The sequence below is a fragment of the Solanum stenotomum genome, chromosome 7 (genome assembly GCF_019186545.1).
Source record: "Solanum stenotomum isolate F172 chromosome 7, ASM1918654v1, whole genome shotgun sequence".
NCBI lineage: Eukaryota > Viridiplantae > Streptophyta > Magnoliopsida > Solanales > Solanaceae > Solanum > Solanum stenotomum.
The window spans coordinates 40,397,960-40,415,715 of NC_064288.1; the positions used below are offsets into that span (position 1 = coordinate 40,397,960).

Consider the following 17,756-nt stretch of genomic DNA (forward strand, 5'->3'; position numbering starts at 1 on the left):
TTAGAGGTGGTGTTGGACAAGTTGTGTATTATGCTTGAGCTTGACTCATCTATGGTATTTATGTATCAGTCCCTTTTTTTTGTTTCTTGCTCCCTTAGCCCCGATCTCCCCTTTATTATGCTTATCGCTTATGGTCATTATAATTGCTTCCGCGACCAAGGATGTGTAATGATATGCTATGAGGCTTGTTTGGGGTTCCTTCGGGTTCCCCATTCGCCGGTCACGTCTAGGCCCTAGGCTTGGGTCGTGACAGGGGGCCAGGATCTGTAGTTCTGTTCTGGAATCAAAACAAAAAATGTAACTAAATAGGCAGCGAGCTGTTCAGATGAGACCCGAAGACCAGGAAGAATAAATAAGCAAAGGGAGGGGCTTCTTCCTTCAACAGAGGTAATGATTATTCTTCTCCTTCCTGGTACTCTTGAATAAGGCAAGGCTTTTCCCTGTTCCCTATCAAAAGCACTTTCAGTAGAAAAATGAATTCCTCTAGATAAGTTCCCTGTCGAGAGGGAAGAAAGGAGAATTTACTTCCGGGCTTAAGGTAGTTCAGTCACCCTCAGGTCATAATAGATTCTAATATGACATTGGTAGGAAGATAATGCAGCTAAGCCGAGACTTGCTTCTGAGGTATTTCAGACTTTACTTGCTGTTGCCGATATGATCTTTTCTCTTGTTTCAGATGTGGAGTTTGCTACTATCGTAGATAAGAGTGACAGAATTGATCAAGCGAAATCCAATTCCCTAGCTAGGTTTGAAAGGAAAGAGGAACTGCAGTTCGATTTGAGATGAAATCTGGCAATAACTCTAGGGCATCGTACTTAGGGGATACGCACTCTGCTCGCTCAGGATTCTGTCTTTAGTCAGTTGGTAACTTTCTGAGCCTTAGTGCGCATGGCCTTGCTTCCTTTGCGCTCACCAATGAGCAGTGAAAGTCCCGGAACTTGTTAATTGACTGGCTGGCTTCCGAAAGGAACCGGAGCTCTTCTAGCCACTAACGGCTCATAGGCCTCCTCATCCCGAAAGGGAAAGGGAGCAGAGGGTAGGATATGATCACGTGAGGGACACGAAGGCATTAAGAAAGCAATCGCCCCCCCTTGATACTTAGGTTCGGTTGGCCTTTCACTTGCCCAGGCTAGTACACATCTCTTCTGGGCGCTAGCCGGTTCGCTTTTCTTTTAGCAATTTGAGGCAGAACCGGGTGCATTCACTTAAAGACTTCCTTTTCTTTCGACGTAGGCATTTCGGGCCTTATTCCTTTCCGATCGCACTCAAAGTTGTCACAGAATGGGATTAGGATTTGCATCAATCAACTATAGTATAACCAATGGTGCCGATCACCCCTAAAATGGTTCGAAGTCCCTGACTGAGGTCGTTGCATTACCTAAAGCCTCCTAGCGAGGAAAGAAAAATCTGTTCCAGAGATACCATGGTAGTAAGGCCATGAAGGTCTTCACTTGGTCACCACCTCCTTTGCTGCAGGTGAGAAAGGGCCTTTTCAATTTGTTCGTCCTCGGGGACTCTTCCGTTAACTGCGGCGAAAATACGTTCTTGTACCCGATTCTCAGAGGAATCTCGTCGTCGTCTTACCTTTGGAATGTCGTCGATCTCCGCCTTATTCCTGATCTCCTCGCTAAGCTTTTCTTCTCTCTCTAGGTTCCATTTCTTTGATCTTCTCTGCTTTTTTTTTTAATTTCCTTTACCCTGGACTAGCCATTTAACAAATTCAAAAGGACCGGAGTCGTTAAAGCAAAAGAAGTTCCGATCACAGCTTCTCAAACAAAATGAATTAGGGGAAAAAAAGCATTCGTAGCATCCATTCCTTTTCCTTGCTTGCCTTCGTTGATTAGACCTCCTGATCCTAGTCCTACTCCTTTTCCTTCAGTCCTAGTGCTAAGAGGGCATATTCCTTATACTTAAGCATTCAGTTCCCTTTCAACCGGTAAAAGCTTGGTCCTAAAAAAGCATGAGAGAGTAGACTTAAGAAAAGCAAGGAATATGGAAAACAAAGACTCATTCCGTCTAATTGCTAAAATGCCTTTCAACAAGAAGATTCAATAGCATCCTTTCTTCCTATTCCAGAAACACTAGCTGCTGACTCAACCTCCCCTCGGGTCTACGCACTCTTTGTCTTTGTTTTTAGCATCGACGATTGAAAGAGAGTAGGAGCCCATTCTATTCTATCTATCTCAGAAAGAAAGTCTCAACCCTTTGGTATGAAAGTAGGCCCTAGCTTCTCAATAAGTCATTCCATGAACTAACTATACTTAAGATGTGAGCTATACCTATTCCTTCTTTTCTTATCTCTTCCCTTTCAAGACGGATCGGATAAAGAAAGGAGCTAAAGAATGAAATATTCATCAAAGTAGTCCTTACATCCCTCCGCAAGCATAAGAAGAGTCCGATAATGGCTGGTCTTTAAAGGCCATTAAGAAATTACATAAGTCATGTTCTTGTGCTATGTCAAAAGTGAAGTTCTCCCCGCCCTGGAATCACTTCACTCCCAACCAACAAGCTTCAAACTAGAGGTCGCTAAGCCCATCATCTTTCAATAGTTCTACACTTCTCACTATCAGTCTCTAAAGCTATATCAGCTTTCAATAGTTCTAGACTTCTCACTATCAGTCAGTTTTCCCACGTCCGGTAGACTTTCTTTCAAAAACCTTGACTAATAGAATAGTTAAATTAGAATAGGCTGAGAAAAAGGCTAAGAGATAAGCTTAGGATATTACTTAAGTAAAGGGGCATAACAGTTCTTCTTTCAAGCTCAAAATAGGCCGTTTATTGCTATATCTCCTTCCTAATACCCCCCTGGAATCACGAAGGGAGTGAGAAGATATTCCAATGGGCACCATTTCGAGAAAAAGGAAAGTCAACTGGCACCTTCCTAAAGCGCCTGCCTGGCTTTCAGGTCACTTGAGAAGGGAACAAAGCTTAGGGCTCAAAGAAGTCCTCTCATCCTGAGGTGAGGGTGGGATGCCTATCGAAATAAGAATAGATGGAAAAGGCTATCTACGTCCAATTCAAAGTTTCTTGCATTTTTCGATGTAGTTGGTGACAAGAGCTTCTTATGAGCCTTAATGTCATCTTTACCTCAAAGCTGCTTAAGATTGTTAAACTTCACTATTCCACTTGATGCGCTGAGAGAGATGAAAAAGGATTTTCGGGGTAATGGAGACCAGGAAAGAGGGAAGCTTCAGTCTGCCTTAAGGCATGGAATCGTAATTCTCCTTAGCTTTTTTCGTTGAGGTAAGGTATAAGGTAAGGCCTGCAAGTTCGTTCCTTGAATATTTTCCTCTTAGTGTAAGCTCTTGGATGATATAATCCATCTAATCAAAAGGAAGGAAGGATAGACAGTCCAACAGGTGTATAAAGATGAAGTGAAGATGAGGTAAGGATGGCTTGGGCGCCTCTAGAATTATGAAATCCTCTTCTAGGCATGTTCCCGATACTATACTAGTGAAAGAAGTTCCTTACCTTTTGTTTTGCTAGTGGGCTGGTGCAGACTTCCTTCTTTATGCTCATAGGGAGCTGGAATGAACTTGGTTAGCTGGGACTAAGAAGGGATAGGATTTGATTAGCGCGCTTTCTGCCTGTCCTTTCCTTACTCTGTTGATGGTATGCCTGAGATGGCAGTCTTTCTCCTTGGCTTGTACTCGAGATTCGATGTTCGAAAGACAACCAATCCTTGTCCAGTAACCATTCTGAGTGGGAGTTCAGATCTATGTTCAAAGGAGGGGGTCTATTAGCAGAGCTTCGATAATCGGGTTCTTGCCTTGCATTGGTTTTCATTTCGCACTATCTGGTCATTGGTTTGAAGTTAGTGCTCCGTGAGTGTATAGCGAACCTAATGTTCTTATTTACTTGTTGGACAGGTTTGAATGTGGTTGGCAAGTGAGTGCCAGCTTTTCAAAGAGATATTTGGATCCATCCTTGTCAACAAGAGAAGGGAATAAGCCTTGAGGGTAATGTCGGAGCCTCTGCCTAGCCCACACCAAGGCGAGGCACGTCTTTTCCAAGGTCGAATATGACAACTCGTAGTCCGTCAACTTATTTCTCAGGTAGTAATCTTTCCTTTCTTCCCCTTTCATCATGCTGGCCTAAGACACATCTCATGGAGTTTTCCGTGACCTAGAGGTATAGCAAGAGGGTTCTTCCCTTAATAAAAAAAGTACCAAGATCGGAGAATCAAAAAGATAGGTCTTAATCTTCTCGAAAGCACTTTGCATAGTCAGTCTAGGGAGTGAGCTGTACGATGAACCTGCTGATATATTACCCAAGAATCCTCTTCTTTCTTTCCTTTCTATCCCTTTCCTTTATCGGGGAATGAGCACACCTTCAACTAGTCACCAGTGCCCAGATTTTCTATCTCTGCCAGCTCGTAACCTCGATCCTGACTATTCATATTCACGGCTTATTCATAATCAAGGCTCTAACCGCCTAATCAAGGAGTGGAATTCTCTGCTCCCCTCGGAAAACTCCATTGCTTTGACCATCCTCAATGACCTGAGGATGCTTCTAGCCTTCAAAGAAGACCAATTGACCACTACTACTATAATGGAGAAAGGAGAATCTGCCTTCTAACTCGAGGTCCAGGTATTCCGGCCCTAGAGAGAGCGTGCCAAAGCCCGATGAATAGACAGTCCTTAGAGCCATAACCCCAAGAAGAAGATCAAGGGAATCTCTACCATCAGGCTTCAAATCTGAGGTTGAGGTCTAGTCTCTCTTTTTAGTGGAAGTTGAGCTCGTCGGATCGGCTGCCCGTGACGTGACTGATCCTTAACCCTGCCCCCTCTTATTGCTATTTGTGACGTCGAGTGCCTAAGTAAGATCAGCATTCTGGCAGGTCCTTGGACGCTGGCCCTTAGTAGTCTAGTCTACTCGGACCTCTACTAGGGTTAGAGCTAGCCGGAAAAAAGAAAAAAGACTTAGCCAAAAAGAAGTACATAATAAGAAAATGCTCCACGCTCTACCTTCTGTCCTCCTTAAACTAGGCTTTCTTGCATAGTAGCCTACATTTGGTCTCAGGTTCGCTACTTGCTAGCCTAGAGCTGACCCTGGCTTTGTTCAAAAAGTCTGCAGCAAATTCGAGTTTAGGGGTCGCCAAAGCATTGAGATATGGAAGGAATGCTCTGTCTAACCGCAATGCTTGTCTGGCCTCTCCAGCCAAATTGAGAAATTCACCCTTCATTCTTTCGTTTTTTTATGTTATGAAAGGCGGGTCTTCCTAGTGGGCTCGTCGCCACTAGGCAGTCATCTTTGATCCTGATCGGCCGACCTTTCCGATCCCAAAACAAAGAGAGTTCGGCTCTCTTTTTTCTCTCATTCAGATGAAAAATTCCGTGAAGACGACGAGAGATGCCGCTTGCTCTTTCTGTTCCTTCTCTTTCGGAGTGGAGCACTCCTCTTTGTTCTGTTCCTTTCTAATAAAAGCTTGGCACGTGTTCTGAGCGAGCCTTCACGCGAGGTGAACGGTACCTATGAAGTGGAATCTATTTGTCTTGGCTTCCAACTCATAAGGGAGTTGCGTTCTGAGGGACTCAAAATATCCACAGCTATTGTCAAGCTTGGGCATACTAAACAATGACCCAATTGAGACCGTGGCCACACCTTGATAAAACAGTGATGATGTGGTCAACCTTGGATACGTGGCTCTTTGATGGGGGGAAGGACCATGCTAGTTGTCTGAGTGTATGGTGTGTAGCGAAGTAACCTCCATTCTCGATTTCTATTGCGACAGAGGGAGGTATCATAATAGAGTCAAAATCACGATTAGAGTCAGTCCGGATAAAAGGAAGAATCCAATCCCCTTCTTCCTGATCTTATTGGCCTTACAGCGGGTCTAAGAGCAAGGAAGTCTTAACTCCCCAATTCCCTAGGGTGAGGGGTGAACCTTCTGTCTGATTCAATCTCATCTATTGCTGCTTTCGAATCAGCTGAAAGAGTATTTTGATGTCACTTAGGAGAAGTATAGGGAAGTGTGCATGTGTCTTCTATAATAAGTAGTTGTGACTCGGTCTAGCTATGACAGAGCCATCCTAAAGAGACTTTCTTCTGTTCTAGGTTTCCACAAAGCGGTATCAGGGTATGAGAACGCCTTTCTCCTATATATAATCAAGTCTTTGGTTTAGATCAATCAATCCTCAATCCGGGCTCAATGACCGGAATGAATGGCTTTCTCCTGTCTCCTCATGGATCCAACTATTAGGTTCGTGGGTTTGTGGTCCGTGCCTAAAGCAACTCTTTTCCATTCACGAACGTTTAAGAAGTCATCTCCTAATTTGATGATCTATTGAGCTAAGGCAGCTCTACATATAGTGTTTTAGACTCATACTTCATCGCCGCCCGGTCCTTTCGAACCTTAATCTTAAGAAATTCCTGAACAAGAAAGCGGTATGTATGGTTCGCGTATGCCTGGAAACTAGTCCAGAATGATATCATCAACTGCACGATAGACCATGAGTAAGCACTTTTGACAGCAAGAGAAGAGTCCTCCTCCTCACAAGGACCGATTCCTTTAGGTGTGAGGTGCGATCAACCACGAAAAGTCAGTAATAAAGAATCCGCTCTCCGATAAGCGAAGTAAAGCAGGTCAAAGCTTGCCAAGGCGTCAAGGTAGTTCGACAAAGGCAGAAAGAGTCTCCGTCCTGAACACAGAAGGAATGCAGGTTTGTCAATACTTGAACTGATTGATCTAAGTGATCTACGAGGTTAGTCTTCTAGGATCAACTTGCTTCAAAGTGCCCATTAATTATTTGTTAATTTCAGGAATGATCCTATCAGTGATTATGTACTAGGCTTATCTAATGAATTGAGTCTTCCAAGAAAGGTTTCTAATGAATCTGCTAATTAAGGTTCTAGATTCGTTCAAAAGGCAGAAAGGAATAGGTTAAGGGCCGTACCTTAATGATCACTAACCATAGTGATGTTCTTGAGTTCTAGTCTTTCTGGTAGCCAATGATCTAAGGGAGCTAGCAGTGCAAAGATACTCAAAAGTGGTACGCGCACATAAAAAAGCGGTTGGACGGTGTCTTTCTCTGTTTTGTTCCTTCCTCGGCAAGCTTGGGAGTTTCTTGATGTAAGCTCCCTGGGTATGGTTTCGGAGTTTATGTAAATGCCCTATCTTCAAAGGGAGCTGCTGACTTAAGGTATCCCCTGATCCAAGGGTGAGCTAGAAATGCGTATGGTGAAGAGGAAAGGAAGAAGTCACTGTAAAGGAAGACGACATTTACCATTTTCGCTACCTGCCTAAAGGCTTATTGGTAGCTCTTAGGTTCTCTGTCAGTAGAGTGATTGCCAAAACCTAGGTATGTTTTCGGGGAATAATAAGAAGAGACGGTTGTAGCTTTTAGAGACTATCCTCTGCAGCTGTAGCTACGTGGAAGCCAGCTGCTTAAAGACAAGCCCCCTAACCATTCCCCTATTCCTGCCCTAAAGCAAGGGAATCCGCTCTGACCCACCACCCTGGTAGGAATTGCCAGATTTACAGTTAATGAATCCTTGTAATACAAGTTCTTTCCTTTAACGATGGCTACGAATTGAACTGTCAAGGCTTTCAAACCAAGACTGAGAAAGCTTAATCAATAAAGAGTATTTTAGTGGAATGGCTTAACTTACTCCCCATACGAGACCGGAAAGGAAGCTAGCGAACCTAGGGTCAACACCAAGGTAGGGGCAAAAGGGAAAATAACGATGTTTGATGTGAACGGAAGCACACATTAAAACAGGAAGCGGCGATAGCAAACATTACCCTCACTCAGAACAATATGCTCTTAGGAGACATGAAGCACAATCAACCTCTCTACCTTAAGACTTCTAACATGGTCGATTCTAGATAGAGCACGGTAACCCACAACCCCCTACTCTACAAAACAAAGAGTGGAAAATCTCTTCATAGGGTACTGTAGTTGTACAGCCATAGTACCATAGGGATGGTGAGAGTTCATAAGAGCCCGAATTTAGATAGGGGAAAGATCCTTACTCAAATTACGAACCCTGAACCTTTTTGCGAATTTAATAGATTTCTGATAGGAAAGAAAAAACCCAATTACAAATTTTTTTTTCATATACACGAGCGTCCTCCTACATTGTCCCCTAGTACAACATACTTAAGAAAGCGGTTTCCAGGGTCAACCTGTTTAACTGCATGCCAGCCCACTAAGTGATGAGACCGTGCAAACAAAGGCAACGAGGAGCGCTAGCCGGAACTGGACAATGGGTGGGTGTCCAACAAACATTCCTTAGCTAAGAAGGATTCATTCACCGCAGCTTCTCTTACTAGCAGATGAAACTAGCAACATCACATCATATAGAATACCGATTGACAGGCATTCAAGTCTATCTTATAGTTTATGTTGATGATCTCATTGTTTCCGCGAGCGCATTCTTCATTTCCAAGCTTTATTTCTATTGTAATTTTTCCATCTGGGCGCCTATTAATTCTTTTTTGGGGTGTATAAAGCCACGAAGCGATTCAGGCATCTATCTTATTGTATTGATGCAATTGGAAGATCAGGATTTCTCCCTGCCGCTCAAGCGGGATCAGATCGGGCTTTAGCGAGAACAACTGTAATTGAATCAGGAACAGAAAGACTTCACTTCAACTCAATAAATGACGTCTACTTCGTAAGTGCTAAGGAAAAATATATCACCGAAAGGAAAGGTGATAGGGCAGCCAAGCCATTTCACTCTACCTGAGTAATAAAGTGGAAACCCCCCTCACGATCGATTAAAAGGAAAGTCGCCCAGAGATATTTCTTCAAATCCAATTCGTGACGACAAAGTAAATTCAACAAATCTAAGGAAGCAAGTCCTAGGCCTCACTATCTATCAATCAAGAAGGTAAATGAGAGAAGGTTTGATTGAAAGTAGTACGTCTGCAGGGATCTGTCGTTAACGATTTGACCGAGACACATCTAATTGAAAGTCTAATCCAAACCTCTTTGGAAGGAGCTCCAAAAAATACTTGACTTCAGAGCGGGGAATCTTCCTACAAGTGAGCACCAAGTGAAATGTATTCAAAAAGGGCTATACCTCTGCCTAGACAAAGAGGACTTTAAGGGAGCCTCGTAGGAGACATTGGATGTAACCAGCCTTCAAAGGCGGAGGAGTCAAAAGCAACTTTCGATTCAAATTAGAGAAATGCTGAGCTTTATCCGCTTCAATTCATTAAGGTATTATTATATATAGCCTTCTAAATAGTCAGAGTGGGAACGCAAAAGCAAGAACTCTTAACCATCACTCCTTAATTCTAAAGGGCGTGAATGTGTAGATCAAGGAAGAAGGGTGGGATAGCGCCCGATTGATTGAGCGTCTTACAGCCCGTCATGCAAGCTAGCAAAGCCAGCGCAGAAGCAGCCCCCGGATCCACACAGGGTACTTCAAAGGAGGTTATCTTTAACCTATTGCTCAACAATTCCAAAACGAAATTGGAAATCTTTATTGGACCGTGATGGCTAGCTAAAACTTAACAGGGTTGAAGCATCTTCTTGGAATCACTAAGGAAGTAGGAAAGGATCCAGGATTGGCTGAGGCCCTGAGAGCCAGGATGCTTGCTCTTGAAGATGAAGTAAATATGGTCATGGGCCAATATCTTGGTGTTGTTGAAGGTATGAATGAACACTTTACCCTAATTGGTTGGGGGTGGGTGGGAGCTTAGTAGTTGCTTAGTCGTTTAAAAGTCAGACTATCGTAAGCCCGACACTATTCTATTTACTCTCTCAAATGAGGGGCTAGTTTATTTTGCTATAGGGGCCATCTCCTGTCATCCCTTACTTATGGTTCAGGAAAGGGATTGACCGGAATGATTGCAACGAGACACACCAACACCACTACTTAGAGGTGGAAAGGGGGGCGGTCGGAGGATGACAGAGCAATCACGCCTTGCTCCCTCCTGACATCTATTGGGAGGGAACCTCCTTTCAGAGTATGATTCGTCGTTTCCAATGCGGTTAATTGCTATTAGGCTTTTTAGGAAAGTTCCCCTCTGCCTATGTAGTTAGCTCGACTCCAGGTATAGCTCTTAATGGGCATGTAGCCATAGGCGGGAACTCTTCTTTTTATCTTATTCTTTGGTCAGGCTGGTAATCCCAACCAAATAAGCAATCGCAATCGCTACAAGCAACCTATTTCATAACCTTTTCGTCGTACTTCCTCTTCTCCTTCTCTTCTTTCTCTCCCTGTCGAGCTTGTTGGAGTGCCATTGCCAAGATCTAGTGTAATTCCCTTTACCCGAGAGCCAGTCCCACTAGTGCTAGTATCAATAGGAAGATCTCACTTCTGTTTACTCAGACGCCTCTTTCTTATCGAAGACTCTGGCAGCTGGAACTCATCGGCAGCGACTCTTACCACTGCAACCTAGGCACTCAGGCCTTGGAGCTGATCTGTCAGTCCACCATTACCACAAACCTCTACTTTGAAGTGAAGCGACATCGTTCATTCCCGAGTCGATAATTTCCAGAGGATGGTACCCAGTAATGGCACATCAGCTTACCGATTCCTTAATAATCCACCAAGACTTTACAAGTAACAAATTATCGCCATATGGAGTTCGCCCAAGGGAGAAATCCAATCCAATGGGTCACTGGGACTGGGCTTGACATCAAAGACAGAGAAAAGCGTATAAGCGCAAAAAAGGAAAATTGCCTGGGAAAACAATCCCAAGGGAAGCTTCTTGCTAGTGCTTTGCCCCACCACTGAACATTGCGTTGCTATGGTCAATAAATAGCCTTAAAGTGGTTCCGAATGACCTTGAGGAGGCCCCGGTGCAACACCTTTCTCGCTCGAAGGATCTATGAAAAGAACGTCCCACTACGAATTCCTATCCCATTAATAAATTACAGATAAATAATATATTCCAAGTCTGACTTTTAAAGCATACGCATTGAAAAAAACCTTTGGCTTTGGACTTTCTGCTTTGATAGATCTTTCCTCTCAAAATAGGTTTTACCTAACCCACTATGTCCTTTGTTTAATACCCATTTTTAGGAGCGAGAATCTTGAATTGAAAACCCTTTCTTCTGCCCTCGCCACTTCTTTCGCTGACCCTATCCACCTCCTTTGCGGAATACCAGAAAAAGAGATGAATTAGCGGATCATAGGGCTAAGTCGAAGCATGCCTGAACCTTCTTCGTCGGAGACTAAGTTAATATACAATCCCACTTTGGAGACTTCCCTTCGGGATAGGTAGGATATGGTGCCACAAATTGTAGTCTACTCGGCATGCGTCGATTCTTTGCTGGAGAAGCCTAGATCACTAGTTTTGGACTATCGAGAAACCCCCGTCTGCCCGCATCCCTGGAACTTGCTTTGCTTTTTTGCTTTAAAGACCCCGCGTACTTCACACCTTCTATGATAGGGGAAATACTTCCGTACGAGTACTAATTTGATTAGCATAAACAAGCCTTTTCTGAGCCCTTGAGATTTTACATATCAGCTTCAGAAGATTCAATTGGATCATTCTTGGCACAGAAGAATGAGGAAGCAAAGGTAGAGTGTGCTCTGGAACTCCAACACTTGGGTTGAACAAAAAAGGCTCAATTTTTCACTATTCAGGAGTAAGGGAAAGCAAATGCGATCTAAGCAAGACGCCCTGGAATTCCATTCTGTAGGGAAGGAGGACCTACTGAATAAGTCTCCAATCAATCGTAGGCGGGTGAGAAAATGGATTTGCCTCTTTCATTTAGTGTTCATTGTCGAATCGGACACTTAACCCCCGCCCCCAACTATGGGGGAAGTCACACTTTAACTTCCTGCCTTGACCTAGGCCTCACATCCATCGTTCTGTCCACTGAACTCATCAATCAACCTTGACCTTGACTCTTACTACGTACTCCAACTCTATCTATTAATGAAGACGCTTTATCTAATGAAGCATGAAGAAGACTAGGAAAGCAATCGAACAGACAAGGCTTTGTAAGAGAAAAGCTAACTGGAGTACGCCTGGAATGACGAACGAGGAGTATGAGAAGAGAGTTTCGAAGGTCAGATCGGGTTGGCTGGTAAAGCTTGTGTTCCAGGTCAATAAAGACTACAAACTAGTACTGCTAACAAGAAGCTAACAAAGCGAGGCTGGTAAAGAAGAGCTTGTTCCGGTTCCGGATACGAGAATAAGAAGAACGGAAGTACAAGAGGAAAAGAAAGAGAAGAGGTGAGTACAGTTTCACTTTAGTTTCACTTGCTTGGTAACCTCTTTCCCGGTCAGAGATAGGAAAGAATCCAAAGCTTGCAAGGATGTTAGGCTTCCAACGCTGTTAGGACAGAGAAATTGGAAAGCTAGGACGAAATAGCCTACCTTGAATACATAATCAATTACCAGACGGACTGGCTGACCCACTTGTACGTAATAGAATCGAAATCAAGGCAAATTCCCCTGATGGGAGTGAACATAGGGATTTCCCGACGAACGAATGCAATACATGGAAGGCTTACATATGTAGTACTGGACGGATTTACCTATGACATTTCCTACTCCTACTTTTCATACAAAGAGAATGGGCAGCCTGGAAAACTTGGAATGATTACAGAATGCTTACCGCCTTCGATTTGGTCTATTCTAAGTGGTGCATTGGGTAAGCAGCGGAGGGAAGAGGTCTATACCCATTGCCATAGCTAAAAGGGTTCCCTTTCTTACTTGATTGAGACTGAGAGTCAGGGAATCAGAGGTCTTAGGAATCCCATCCCTAACGAGCTAGAAGTGGAACAAGCGCTCTTAGCCTTTTGCTTGAGAGTAGGACTTGTCTTGTCTTTGACTTCAACCCGCTGCTTGACTGCTCAACTTGGCTATTGAAGAAGCTCTTTTCCTTAAGGCACCAGGAGTAGACAAAAAAAGACGGGCTTTCCTCCAACTGGCACGATTGAAATAGACGGCTAGGAAGGTACGAAGTGACTCGACTCTAAAGGATAGAAAGGAGGCCATTGGATGAGGTTACTTCGTTCCTCAACTTTTTGAATTTCATTCTCTCGGGAATTCGGGTTGCAACCAAAAACGAAACTTGGTAGCACTCTAATCAGCTGTGATTCCTCTTGTTGAAAAGAAAGATGCATCTCTTTTTTCTTCAAAAGCTGCCGTGCATTTCTTTTTTATAGGTATACTTGGGCCTTCACTGACCATGTGAGGACATTTTAGGAAAAAGATGTCCGGCCTACAAAAAGAACTAAAGACAATCTGATGAAAAGCTTTCTCATAGTCAAAATAGCTGATGAAAGAAAGAGAGCAGAAGTATGACCTTTTCAAGAAGAATATAAATAAAGCAAGATTTCGACCAGGCACGTATCGAAGGAGCAAAGGAGGAGGTAGCAATAGCATTAGCAGGAGCAGCAGGAAGCGAACGAAAGTAAGCTTGTTCTCGAATCAGCGCACTAGGAATCGAAGATTGAAGATGATTTCTGACAAGCGCACATTCATAGGCTGTTAGCAGGATAAGGCGAGAAAGATATTGAATGAGTTTAAAGTGCATTTATCTAAGCTAAGCCCTGTTAATCCTACTATCTTCAAGAGCTAAGCCTGGCCTCTTACAAGTCTCAATTGAGGCAGAAAAAAGACGGATTCTTAACCCGATGGGGGATCTTGCTACCTAGCTTCATATCTAATCAGCTGATATACTGATGCAAGAAAATTCTTCTAAAGAAGACGTGTTGAGCTTTCTTTCCTTTGCTAACCCCCATAGTTGAATAAGAAAGTTCCGTCTCCAGTTCAGGGGAAAGACAAAGGAAAGATTCAGCGAAGGATAAGGTTGAATGAGATCCTCAGGTTTAGCTCCTTTAGTTAAGGTGCCCAACAATTGAGTTTCGTAGCTTAGGTAAGCATCCACGAGAGGTCTTGTGGTGCATCCATCTAGAACATCCCTCAAAACGATCCAAAACAAGAATGATTACGTTAAAGCAGAGATCTCACCAGCGGTAGAGGCGGGGAAGACCTATACTATTGATTTCCCGATACCGAGACTCTACTCTAGATAGCCATAGTCTCTAGATAGCCCTAGCCAATGTTTCGATTCTGATAGAGTAGCCTTGCCTTCCCCACAGAGGAGATAGACTGGTCTATAAAGGTACCTTCTGGAACTAGAAGAAGGAATGTAGAAGCTAGTCTTCAAAGCTATCCGGCATATGGGATGCCGTGCTCATTGGCCTGCGGCGGGGGGTAATAATTATTCTATATTGTTGGGGTAAATAGCCCCTTTCCCAACCCGAACTTGGTTTATCTAATGCTTGGCTGAAGCTTACTTGCAAGCACAACATCTGTCTCTTGGACCTCTTTGGACAACCTTTAATCAAAGAAAGAAAACGTATATTCTATCAATCTTAGAGAGCACAAGAGTTTGTAATGAATGCTTTTATTAGTACTTGAAATAAGCTTTATTCCTCCTGGCCAATTCACCACTTCTCACTTACTTACTACTTACTCATTAAATACCGGCTTGAACAAGGAAATCGGTCCCTTACCTTCTCTATTTCCTTCCCTGTGATTGACTGCTTTTTCTTCCTTTTTCCATACTTCAGGAGGAAGAGATCACCGGGTTCAACTTCCACTGGTGATAGCGATTCCTTCTTGAAAGCAGTATATTCATTTGAATCTGAATATTGTAATAATAATATCGAATCAATTCCTATTCGAAAAGAGGATTTCATCATACCTGGCTTTCCTAACCTTACAACTGGCACTGAGACTTTACTTTTTCAAGCTGGAAATAGGGAACTCCTTTTTGGATCTGCCTTTGATCTTAGGCTCGCAGCTAGTATAAAAGTAATTGTCGGGGTTTTCTCAATCGAAGAAGCCTAAATCTGTGTCAGAGATTTCGTTTGTCCGAAATGAGCTTCTACATAGGTCCTTCCATAAAGGGGCTTTTCCAATCTGTCTAGCTTCGGTGTGTTCTTTGCTTAATTAAAGGGCATCCCCCTTCTACTCCGGTCGTCCGGGTGGTTAGGGGAACTGTCAAGTGTAAAAGTTTTAAGAGATAGGAGGGAAGTGATAGATTAGTTCATGCTCAAATACAGGCGGAGTTAGCAAAGGAAGAGGTACAACATAAGCAAGTAATCGGGTCACAAGGAAGTCGGATTCCAATCACAGTAAGTCACACCGCTTTCAAGCCAGTAGTAATCTTGTCCCAGTTTATGTCTCCGATTTTGAAACTGTCTTTCCTGTCTTTGAACGAATCAGCTCTTAGGACAAAGTTCAGGTGTTAGTTTTTTCATGGTTCCCAACGGGACCTAGCTAACCCTTCTAAGATAACCAAGTGAAAAAAGCGTATTCTAACCATGGGACAATTAATAATAAAATAGTGAGACCCAACCTGGAACAAGAACCAAACCTGACAGCGAGAGGAGATGAGAGACCATTTTCATGAGAGAGGGACGAGCAAGTGACAGATTGGGAAAAAAAATAGGTAGGCCTTCTGAGCGGTCATTTAGGGACCTTGTTAGCGACCCATCATTCTTCCCTAAGCTTTCAGAGTCCCATCGAAGCGAGCAAGAGATAGAGGAATCCTCGCTCATAGATGTGAATTGAAAAAGCAAGCCCGAATTCTTTTTAATTAGGCTCTATAGTTTGGTCCCTGTCCATGGTAAGATCTGATTGTTATCCGTAAGTCTTGTTTTGACCGCGGGAAGGTGATCTTTGAAAAAGTGCTTATTTGGTTGGGAAGAATAGGACTTCTGAGTCCAAGCCTACCCTACCCGAAATTTTCAGCTATTGATGTAGCCTCTTGTCGATACTACTAGTCTTCTCGCTACCTACTAGAAAAATCCCATCAAGATAGATTGAATCGACGACCTATACTTCAACTAAAGGCACAACGGCGTAGCGAGCACATAACAGAGGAAATGCACATGGGTCTCCTTGAAGAACGGAGTCTAGGGTAAAGAAAGAAAGGTAGAGTGGGCACACTTTTACTGTGCTTGGATTGGCATGGCTGTCCCCCTTTGCTGGTTGAGGCTCGGCCTTTGACTCCGCTTGCCTCTACTTTTCATGTCAAGCGTACAAGTCTAGTTTAGTGGGATTAACTTCTAAAGACAGGAATTCTTTTTCATCTCCCCTGTCAAAGTCGACGTCTTAACCTGACTTTCTGAGCTCAGTTGATTCTTGAAGCAGTAACTCTAGATCAAGAGTTGGATGCTTACCTTATTATTATGAAATGAAAAGGAGAAAGAGGTTTTTTTTTATAGATGTTGAGGTGAGTAAGGGGGGGTTTGCTGGCTTGCTGGCTAGCTCGTGCAATCAAAGAAAAATCCCTTCACCTTCTTTTTTCAAAATGAAAAAGTAAACTACCTTAGTAAGCTAGCTTTGGTTGCTAAGCAAATCGGGCACTACGCTAAGATGTGGATCGATCATGACGAGAATGGACTTCTCCGTAATATAATGTAAATGTAATAGAAGAGGCAGAGTCCAGTTCCCCTCCCTTCTCGACCAGACGAAGGAGATATGAATTCCATTTAGGCGGGTCAGGGCTTGGCTTGACCCTGTGTTATCCCGGGTCGGAGGCGAGAACTTGAAAGTGAATCATTCAGTAGTGGGGTGTTCATAGAACAGAAGGCCTCACCCAAGGAGTGGTAGATTTGGATGGAGTCTCGCTCATAGAGGAAGAGTACGCGTGCTAGCACGCTACAGCTTACGTAGTTGATCGGATCAGATAGCCCTTCCTTCGGGCAAGCAACCAAACCCGGCACATCCAATTCCATTCCGATCAACAAATTGGAGGTATGGCTGAGTGGCTTAAGGTATTGGTTTGCTAAATCGACATACACGAAGATTGTATCATGAGTTCGAATCCCATTTCCTTCGGTACAGAAATGAAACGGGCGGGCGAAATTACGTGAGAGAAAGAACCTCTTGGTGGAGTCCAGTCCCCCAGAAGACAGAATAACACTTCTTAGTGACTAGGAGCGGAGAGCCCGTTGCACCTTGTTTTTCTGGCCTATCTTCTTTCTATAAGCAAGCTCCCTCCGGCAGTCCCTGGACGGCTCTCGGTTCTTGAGCATGTTGGGGGATTAGGCGGCAGTTGAAAGAGCTGCTCGAAAGCTTGACGAAAAAGCGAAAAAAAGCCTATCTATTCTATTTTCTTAGTTTAGTAAAGGGCTTTTCCCTTACTAGTCAAGTGGTAAGGTAGGGCGCTCTTCGATGAAGAAAACAGACTTCAGGAAAGTGGTTCAGGTAGCTCAGCTGGTTAGAGCAAATGACTGAAAATCCTTGTGTCAGTGGTTCGAATCCACTTCTAAGCAGGCGAAAGGTCCAAACCGTAGCCGGGAGTGAGCCGGATTGAGAAATGAAAGTGAAAGAGTAAGCAAAAAAATGTGAGCGCTCCTGCACTATACGGACAACTTTTTGGCGGTAGGGTTGAGGTGCTTGAGGCAGATTAAAAAAAAAGTGGTTGATTACTCGTATTGGTTCTCGCATCCCTCCAAAAGGATGGGCGAGTTCGGTTTGAGTGTTCATCGATCGGGTGGATCTATATGCTTCGGGGTGGTGAGACGAGGTGTAGCGCAGTCTGGTCAGCGCATCTGTTTTGGGTACAGAGGGCCATAGGTTCGAATTCTATCACCTTGATGCGATGTGGCGTAAAAGAAGATACTCTTTCAATGATTATGCTGGCATTAAGATTTCAAACTTGTCGTCTACTTTCAGGAAAGGTTATGATGAGCGTGATCACAAAAAAGGTTATGATGAGCTTGAGTCGAGTCACAAAAAGGGCTATGATGAGCCCTTGAAAGCTGTATAATTTCATGTGTGAAGCATAGTGAGAGTGACACAGATCTTCTTTTTTCAAATA

At 43.6% G+C, this 17,756-nt stretch overlaps 1 non-coding gene across 1 annotated transcript; it reads left to right on the forward strand.

Annotated features, from left to right (window-relative positions):
* The first annotated feature begins 17,458 nt into the window (after positions 1 to 17,458).
* On the forward strand, positions 17,459 to 17,533 carry TRNAP-UGG (transfer RNA proline (anticodon UGG)). The gene has a single exon. It is a non-coding gene; the product is annotated as a tRNA-Pro (tRNA).
* The last annotated feature ends 223 nt before the right edge of the window (positions 17,534 to 17,756 follow it).